This window comes from Jaculus jaculus, chromosome X, assembly GCF_020740685.1.
Source record: "Jaculus jaculus isolate mJacJac1 chromosome X, mJacJac1.mat.Y.cur, whole genome shotgun sequence".
In the NCBI taxonomy this organism is placed as follows: Eukaryota; Metazoa; Chordata; class Mammalia; order Rodentia; family Dipodidae; genus Jaculus; species Jaculus jaculus.
The window spans coordinates 67,029,280-67,038,847 of record NC_059125.1 but is presented as its reverse complement, the minus strand read 5'-3'; the positions used below and the strand labels follow the sequence as shown (position 1 = coordinate 67,038,847).

At 39.4% G+C, this 9,568-nt stretch overlaps 1 pseudogene; it reads right to left on the bottom strand.

The window, feature by feature from the left end:
* Positions 1-506: 506 nt before the first annotated feature.
* On the bottom strand, positions 507-2,262 carry LOC101603427 (annotated as a pseudogene).
* Positions 2,263-9,568: the final 7,306 nt, after the last annotated feature.

Sequence of the window (9,568 nt, the reverse complement as noted above, 5' to 3'; positions counted from 1 at the left end):
ATTCTGCAAACAAAATAATCTTTAAATTTTTTGCTTCCACTTAAATTGCATGTTTTATTTCTCCCAATCCCAGCAAGAGCACAGAAGCCCCATCATATCCAACCCAAACTGGTTTGTAGTAGGCTGAGATTATCGGGACCCTTATCAAAGATAGTAATACAGGGCTGGAGAGATGGCTTAGCGGTTAAGCGCTTGCCTGTGAAGCCTAAGGACCCCGGTTCGAGGCTCGGTTCCCCAGGTCCCACATTAGCCAGATGCACAAGGGGGCGCACGCATCTGGAGTTTGTTTGCAGAGGCTGGAAGCCCTGGCGCGCCCATTCTTTCTCTCTCCCTTTATCTGTCTTTGTCTCTGTGTCTGTCACTCTCAAATAAATAAAATAATAATTTAAAAAAAAAAAAAAAAAAAAAGATAGTAATACAAAGGGTTCCCAAATGCTGGACACAAGTGTGCCTGCCAAATAGATGGAGGTAAACAATATACTGACCCCAATGCTTCATCAGTCAATTTAACTTTGTAATGCAAGCTGCATCTCTGAAACTGACAGTCTGAGAGGTGGGGGGAGTATGGAGAAGTGACATCAAAATTGCCTTTTTTTTTTTTTTTTGGTTTTCTAAGGTAGGGTCTCACTCTAGCTCAGGAATTCACTATGTATTCTCAGGGTGGCCTTGAACTCTCAGCGCTCCTCCTACCTCTGCCTCCCGAGTGCTGGGATTAAAGGCATGCGCCACCATGCCCGGCAGTTAAAATTGACTCTTATTAGCTCACCCTTTCAATATTAAACAGAGACCAAGAGAGAAATGGTTCTGACATTTCACCACATGTATTATTTCTTCTTATGCAGTCTAAGCTGAGAATGCCATGTAAATGGGTCACTGCAAAATGCAGCAGTTTAATATTTCCCCCAATCAAAAATAAGAAACAAACCAGTATGATCTCACTTCTATTAACTTTTGAAGGCTCGCCAGAGCTTCCAGCCACTGCAAACGAACTCCAGATGCGTGCGCCCCCTTGTGCATCTGGCTAACGTGGGTCCTGGGGAATTGAGCTTCCAACCAGTGTCCTTAGGCTTCACAGGCAAGCGCTTAACGGCTAAGCCATCTCTCCAACCCCAAATTTTTATAGTTGTTAGCAAACCATTCCAAGAGGGGCATGCTCTCAATCAGTTCATGTTCCTGTCCAGTCTCTTTGTCTGTGAAGTAAGATTTATCCTTCTCTTGTTCTGGAGTTAAATAGAGAATTTTCTTCTCTTCTGTGCCTTGGCAATGAAGAACATATCTCATTATATCCAGATTTTCATAGACTATTAGAATTTCTACAGCTCCCATTTCCAAAGCCTTTAGTGTATCTTTAACTCCAAAGCAGTACTTGCCTGTGTCCTGTCTAATTTCATCAAAGTATCGCCCTATTAATTTCTTCTCTTGAATGAACTTCGCATTGGAGAGGACTTCAGGAGATAACTCAATAGCTTGGTTGAATCCATTTTCACCACCATAGGAAATATCAACTAATTTTAAAACTTTTGATTGCAACCTTTGATCAAACATATCAGATTGACTTAATTCAGTTTTAAAGTCAGCCGAACCAGCTAAAATGAGACCAGCCACATTCACTTTATCCCCAGAAATAAACAGCTGCACAGCAGTCTCTGCTACTTTCCAAGCATAGTTATGTCGCTTTTCCATTCTTAAACGGGCAAAACGCAAGGCTTACTGACCTCCTCTGCCATGTTTCTTTAGAAGATCCACAGTGAACTTGTGCAGTACTTCTCTTGTGTTTCCTTGTAGTGTGTCAAAAAGAGCACCACTGCCATCTATTACAATAAAGCCAAACTTGCTGTCATCTGAAAGTAGTGCTGTAAGAGCCTCTGTATGGAATTTTTTGTCACACAAATATAAGGATGTATTAATTGGTTTGAAGGTTCAAAGTCAATGTTGACTTTCTTTTCCTTTCCTTCACCTGTTACAATTGTTCCACAGTAAACAACCAGACCATTTGGAGGTACTTTGTTATAAAGTTTGAGTCTCTGTTGTACAGATGTAATGGCTCCCAGAACTGAAAGGCGGTTTACTTGTGACTTAATGTTAGATGCAGTTCCAAATTCATCTGCTAACATTTTTGCCACTTGTGAAATCTGGTCTTTGGGAGGCATGATCAATGATATCATGCTCATGCCATTGCTTCGGGCCGCCTCCAAGCTCTTAATGAGCTTCTTGATCTTCCAGATCTCCACGTTTATCAGCAGCGCTGGGGTCGTCCACCATCTTCTTGCCCCCTCCTCCCAGGAGACCAATACCATTCTATTAAGTACCCCACTCCCTTCCTTTCTCTTCCCTTTATATATCTTTTCTACCTGAATTAGCCTTTGCTACTGAGTCTTCTTCCTACTCACACAGAAGTCCAGTCATCTGTAGCTAGGATCCACATATGAGAGAGAACATGTGGCGCTTGGCTTTCTGGGCCTGGGTTACCTCACTTGGTATAATCCTTTCCAGATCCATCCATTTTCCTACAAATTTCATAACTTCATTTTTCTTTACCTCTGAATAGAACTTCATTGAATAAATGTGCCATATCTTCATTATCCATTCATCAGTTCAGGGACATCTACATTTCTCAGCTATTATGAATTTAGCAGCAATAAACATGGTTGAGCAGGTATCTCTAAGGTAACGAGATGAGTCCCTAGGATATATGCCTAGGAGTGCTATAGCTGAGTCATATGGTAGATCTATTTTTAGCTGTTTTAGGAACTTCCACACTGATTTCCACAATGGCTGGACCAGATTGCACTCCCACCAACAGTGTAGAAGGGTTCCTCATTGCCCACATCCTCACCAGCATTTATAGTCATTTGTTTTCATGATGGTAGCCAATCTGACAGGAGTGAGATGGAATCTCAACGTAGTTTTGATCTGCATTTCCCTGATGATTAGGGATGTAGAACATTTTTTAGATGCATATATGCAATCTGTATTTCTTCTTTTGAGAACTCTATATTTAGCTCCATAGGCCATTTTTTAAAATTTAATTTAATTTATTAGTTTTCTTTTCAGCAAATACAGGCAGTTTGGTACCTTTGTTTACATTCATCCATGATCTACCCCCTCCCAATGGACCCACCTTGTTGATGTAAATGGGTCGTGCATTGTGGAGTTAGTCCACAGTTATTGGTACGATAAATGTCTCTGAATATCATGACCCAACATGTGTCTCTGACATTCTTTATGATCCCTCTTCCACAAAATTTCCCTGAGCGATTTTGGGTTCATTTTTGGTCTGCTTCAGTGCTGAGGTGTTGAGGGCCTCTGAGGCTCTGGCTCTCTGATTTGGGAGGAGTTGATTTTTCTCTGTGTCGGTCTCCTTCCCCTTTGTGCTGGTATCCACTTCATCAGGAAAATAGCACCCTTGCTTATTTCGCCAATTTTCTTTAGTTTCAGTCGGGCCCCTTTTGAGGTATGTTGGGGCAGCTTTCTCCTTAGGATCTGCATCTATCTGAAAAAGAGAAGCAGATTCTCCAATTGAGAGTAAGTTAGCACCCATAAAATTGAGATAACACTTACTTTTTTGATAGAGTTTAATAAGTGTAGGCCCTCTTGTACTCCATGGTTAATGTACTTCCAATGGTTATTGGAAGGTGGGCTTATGTTTGGATATGATTCTGACTTGTTTCCCAGCTCCAGCTATGGGTCTCGTACCACTGAGGGGATCAGTTAGCCAAGTCAAGAGCAGTTGGTTCCCCACCATGGCTGTGTGCCGCTATTGCACTTGTGTGGGCATCACACCAGGTTATTTGTTGCTAATTAGGTTAGACCATGAGTTGCTTGGACAGATATTGGTCATTTCCCCCAGTCTCCCATGTAGCCCCTTCTGGCACTAGACACGCTGACTGTCTGGGGACTGACTCTCTCCTGGCTTCCAGCCATGCCGTTCCATTCTACATTTCAGCTGCGTATGAAGTTTTCAGCAATAGGGTCTTACCACTGACCTTTGGTGGGTCATCAAGTACTTTGACAGAAGTCTGTCATTGTTTTAGGAAACCTTGTAGGTTTCTCTGATCAAAAGCTCATTGTGGATGATAGCCCCATGCTGGTAGTGGGGTTTACAGGTCAGTGCCCACTAAGAAAATGAGGAAAAACATAACTAATATACAAGAGTTAGAGAAGAGAGAGGGGGAGGGGTAGAGGGAGGGGGATAAGATGTAGAAGATTTAGGTTAGTCTTGATCCTACCCTCTCCAGTGTCTTGTGGTTCAGGTATTTCCTGTAAGAGTCTAGTGAAGGTTCAGCCATTTGGTCTGCCTTTTAGGAAGTAGAATTTTGTGGTACCATTGCTGTTTGGATCCAGATTAGTGTTTCCGACCACTTCAATGCCCTCCTCTCCCTCCCCATCCCTCCTAGTGTCTAGTCCATGAGGTGCTTGCTGGGTATGTAAGGCATCTTGGGTAGATTCAGGTTAGGTGCTGTAGATGAGTGAGACTATGTGGCTTTTTTTTTTCTGTGATTGGGTAAATTCACTGAGAATGATCTGTTCCAGGTTCAACCATTTTTCCTCAAATTTCTTTGTGTCATTTTTTCTTACTGCTGTATAGAATTCAATTATGTAGATATACCACATCTTAGTTATCCATTCTTCTAGTGATGGACATCTGGGTTGATTCCAGCTTTTAGCTATTACAAATTGGGCTGCTACAAACATGGTTGAGCAAATCTCTCTGGCCTGTGGTTTGAAGGTTTTAGGGTAGATGCCCAGTAAGGGTATAACTGGGTCTGTTGGTATCTCTATAGTCAGCTTTTTCAAGAGTGTCCATATTGCTTTCCAAAGTGGTTGTACCATCCTACATTCCCACCAACAGTGAATGAGTGTTCCTGCTTCTCCACATCCTTGCCAGCATTTATTTTCATTTGATTTTTTGATGTTGGCTGTCCATATTGGGGTAAGGTGGAATCTCATAGTTGTTTTAATTTGCATTTCTCTGATTAGGGATGTTGGACATTTTCTTAAGTGTGTGTTTGCCATTTGTATATCTTCCTCTGTGAACTGCCTGTTCAACTCTGTGCTCCATTTTGTGAGTCGGGTGTTTGTCTTATTATTATTTAGAATTTTGAGTTCTTTGTAGATTCTAGAGATTAGGCCTCTATAAGTTGGATAATCCACAAATATTTTCTCCCATTCTGTGGGTATTCTATTGACTTTGCTTATTATATGCTTGTCTGTAAAGAAACTCTTCAGCTTCATATGATCCCATTGGTTGAGTGACTGTTTAAGAACGTGAGCCAATGGGGTTTTGTTCAGGAAGTCTTTTTCCATTCCTATATCATGGAAAGTACTTCCTAAATTTTCTTCCAATAGCATTCGAGTTTCTGGTCTTATATTGAGGTCTTTGATCCATTTGGATTTGAGTGTAGTACATGGTGAAATGTGTGGATCAAGTTTTAGTTTCCTGCATGTGGTTATCCAGTTTGTCCAACACCATTTGTTGAAGATGCTATCTTTTTTCCAGTCTATATTGTTCGGGCCTTTGTCGAATATCAAGTAGCTATAGTTGCTTGACCCAAAATCCAGGTCCTCAAGTATATTCCATTGGTCTATACTCCTGTTTTTATGCCAGTACCATACTGTTTTTATTACTATGGCTTTGTAGTATAGCTTTAGATCAGGTATGGTGATGCCACCAGAGGTATTCCTATTGCTGAGGATATGTTTGGATATGCGAGGTCTTCTGTTTTTCCATATGAAATTTGAGATCATTTTATCTATCTCTGTGAAGAACACTGTAGGGATTTTTATTGGAATTGCGTTACATCTATACATTGCCTTTGATAGGATTGTCATCTTCACAATGTTAATTCTGCCTATCCAGGAGCATGTAAGTTCTTTCCATCTTCTCAAGTCCTCTTCAATTTCTTTTTTGAGAGTTTTTATATTTTTGTTGTATAGATCTTTTACTTCCTTGGTTAATGTTATTCCAAGGTATTTTTGTTGTTGTTGTTGTTGCTATTGAAAATGGGACTATGTCCCTTCTTTCTTTTTCTGTATCTTTGTCCTTTGCGTACAGAAATACTACCGATTGTTGTGCATTGATTTTGTATCCTGCTACTTTGCTATAGGAGTTAATCACCTTCAGGAGTTTGGGTATGGAGTCTCTTGGGTCTCTTACATATATTATCATGTCATCAGTGAATAGAGCTAACTTAATTTCTTCCTTTCCAAATTGTATCCCTTTTATTTCCTTCTCCTGTCTTATTGCTTGAGCTAGGACTTCCAGAACTATATTGAAAGCAGAGGTGAGAGAGGACATCCCTGTCTTGTTCCTGATCTTAGTGGGAATTCCTCTAGTCTCTCTCCATTAAGTATTATTTGGGCCTTTGGAGCTTTGTATATTGCCTTTATTATGTTAAGATGTGAACCGGCCATGCCGATTCTCTCCAATGTTTTGATCATGAAGTGATGTTGTATCTTGTCAAAGGCCTTTTCTGCATCTATCGAAATGATCATGTGGATTTTATGTTTAAGCTTGTTTATGTGGTGTATTACATTGACAGATTTTCGTATGTTGAACCACCCTTGTGTTCCTGGGATAAATCCCACTTGGTCAAGGTGGATAATGCTTTTGATGTTTTGTTGGATTCAGTTTGCGAGTATTTTGTTCAGGATCTTTGCATCTATGTTCATTAGGGAAATAGGCCGGTAGTTTTCTTTTCTTGTGGCATCTCTGCCTGGTTTTGGAATTAGGGTGATACTAGCTTCATAGAAGCAGTTGGGTAGCTTTCCCTGTTCATCAATCGTGTGGCACAGTTTTAGGAAGATTGGTTTGAGTTCTTCCATGAAGGTTTGATAAAATTCGGCTGTGAATCCATTTGGTCCTGGACTCTTCTTTTTGGGGAGGTTTTTTACTACTTTTTCAATCTCCATGAGTGTGATGGGTTCATTGAGGTGATTAATCTGCTCTGAATTTAGCTTTAGTAGATGATATGTGTCCAGTAATTTACCCATCTCCTCCACATTTTCCAGTTTTGTGGAGTAGAGGTTTTTGAAATAAGTCCTGATGATTCTCCCAATTTCACTTATGTCTGTTGTGATCTCTCCTTTTTCATTTTGAATTTTGTTAATTTGGAGCCTCTCCTTTTTTTTGCTTGATCAAATTGGCCAGAGGTTTGTCAATCTTGTTTATTTTTTCAAAGAACCAGCTCTTTGTTTTGTCAATTGCCTTAATTGTTTCCTTGGTTTCCAATTCATTAATCTGCTCTGATTTTAATTATTTCTTTCCTTCTGGAGCTCTTTTGGTTGGATTTTTCTTGTTTCCATAGGCCATTTTTTAATTGGCTTGTTTGATTTCTTATTATTTAATTTTTTGAGTTCTTTGCATATCCTAGATATTAATCCTCTATCAGATGTATAGCTGGCAAAGATTTTTCCCCATTCTGTAGGCTGCCTGTTTGCTTTATTCATGGTGTCTTTTCCATACAAAATCTTTGTAATTTCATGAGGTCCCAGCAGTTAATCTGTGGTTTTATTGCCTGAGCAATTGATGTTATATTCAGAAAGCCCTTGCCAAGACCAATATGTTGAAGGGTTTCACCTACTTTTTCCTCTAGCAGTTTCAGAGACTCAGGTCTGATATTAAGGTCTTTAATCAATTTGGACTTAATTTTTGTGCATGGAGGGAGAGAAGAATCTATGTTCATCGTTCTGAAGATACATATCCAGTTTTCCAAGCATTATTTGCTTATGAGGCTGTCTTTTCTCCAATGAGTATTTTTGGCATTTTTGTTGAATATCAGGTGGCTATAGCTACGAGGACTTACATCTGGGTCCTCTATTCTGTTCCATTTATCTACATATCTGCTTTTGTGCCAGTCCCATGCTGTTTTTGTTACTATAGTTCTGTAGTATAGGTTAAAATCAGGTATGGTGATACCACCAGCCTTATTTTTGTTGCACAAAATTGTTTTAGACATTTGAGATTTTTTTGTGCTTCCAAATGAAATTTTGGATTGTTTTTTTTTTTCCCTTGAAGAATACCATTGATATTTTGATGGGGATTGCATTAAATGCATAGATTGCTTTTTGTATTATTGCTATTTTCACAATATTGATTCTTCCTATCCAAGAAGAAATGATGTTTTTCCATTCCCTAGTGTCTTCTGCAATTTCTCGCTTGAGCGTTTTAAAGTTTTCATTGAAGAGATCCTTCACTTCCTTGGTTAGGTTCATTCCAAGGTAGTTTATTCTTTTTGATGCAATTGTGAATGGGAGTGATTCTCTGATTTCATCCTTTGTGTTAGTTTTTAGCATATAGGAAGGCTACTGATTCCTGTGAGTTTATTTTGTATCCTGCTACATCACTATAGGTATTTATCAACTCTATCAGCTTGCTGGTAGAGTCTTTAGGGTCCTTTATGTGTAGAATCATGTCATCTGAAAATAATGATAACTTGATCTCTTTCTTTCCAATTTGTATCCCTTTTATGTGCATCTCTTGCCTGATTGCTATGGCTAAGACTTCCAGTACTATAGTTAATAAAAGTGGGGACACTGGACACCCTTGTCTTGTTCCTGATTTTAGTGGAAAAGCTTCCAGTTTTTCCCCGTTTAGTAATATGTTGGCTATAGGCTTGTCATAAATAGCCTTTACTATGTTGAAATATATTCCTTCTATTCCCTGTCTGTGTAGAACTTTTATCATGAAGGGATGGTGGATTTTGTCAAATGCTTTCTCTGCATCTAATGAGATGATTGTGTGATTTTTGTCGTAAAGTCCATTTATATAATGTATTATATTTATTTTTTGCATATTTGCATATGTTGAACTATGCTGCTTCTCTTGGATAAAGCCTACTTGGTTGTAGTGAATGATCTTTCTGATATATTCTTATATTCTGTTTGCCAATATTTTGTTGAGAATTTTGCATCTATGTTCATGAGGGGGATTTGTCTGTAATTTTCTTTTTTGTTCTATCTTTTCCTGGTTTTGATATCAGGCTGATGCTGGCTTCATAGAAGGAGTTTGGTAGGATTCCTTCTTTTATATTTTATGGAAAAGCTTAAGAAGCAATGGTGTTAGTCCCCTAATATTCAGCAGAAGACAAAACAAAGCCACTATAAATCAAGAAGCAATAAATAACAAGTCCAAAATATAGCTTATTTAAGAATGGTAAATCCAAGCCGGGCGTGGTGGCACATGCCTTTAATCCCAGCACTCGGGAGGCAGTGGTAGGAGGATTGCCATGAATTCAAGGCCACCCTGAGATGACAGAGTTAATTCCAGGTCAGCCTGGACCAGAGTGAGACCCTACTTCGAAAAACCAAAAAAACATACAAAACAAGAATGGTAAATCCAACTATCCATCAGATTTAACATATAATTTATCCTGATATGGAAGGTGCAATTGACACTTCCAGTTAAGGCCTATGTACCAGCCTTATTTGGTGGGTACTGATCTGGTGTAAGCCCAGTTACCTTTAGCAATGATTTTGGTCTCAGTGATGCTATGCTCCTGCTTGGGTCCCTCTTTGGTGCACTGTGGGTCCAAGCAGGATGGCTGGGTCATTGTATTGCTGCTCTGGT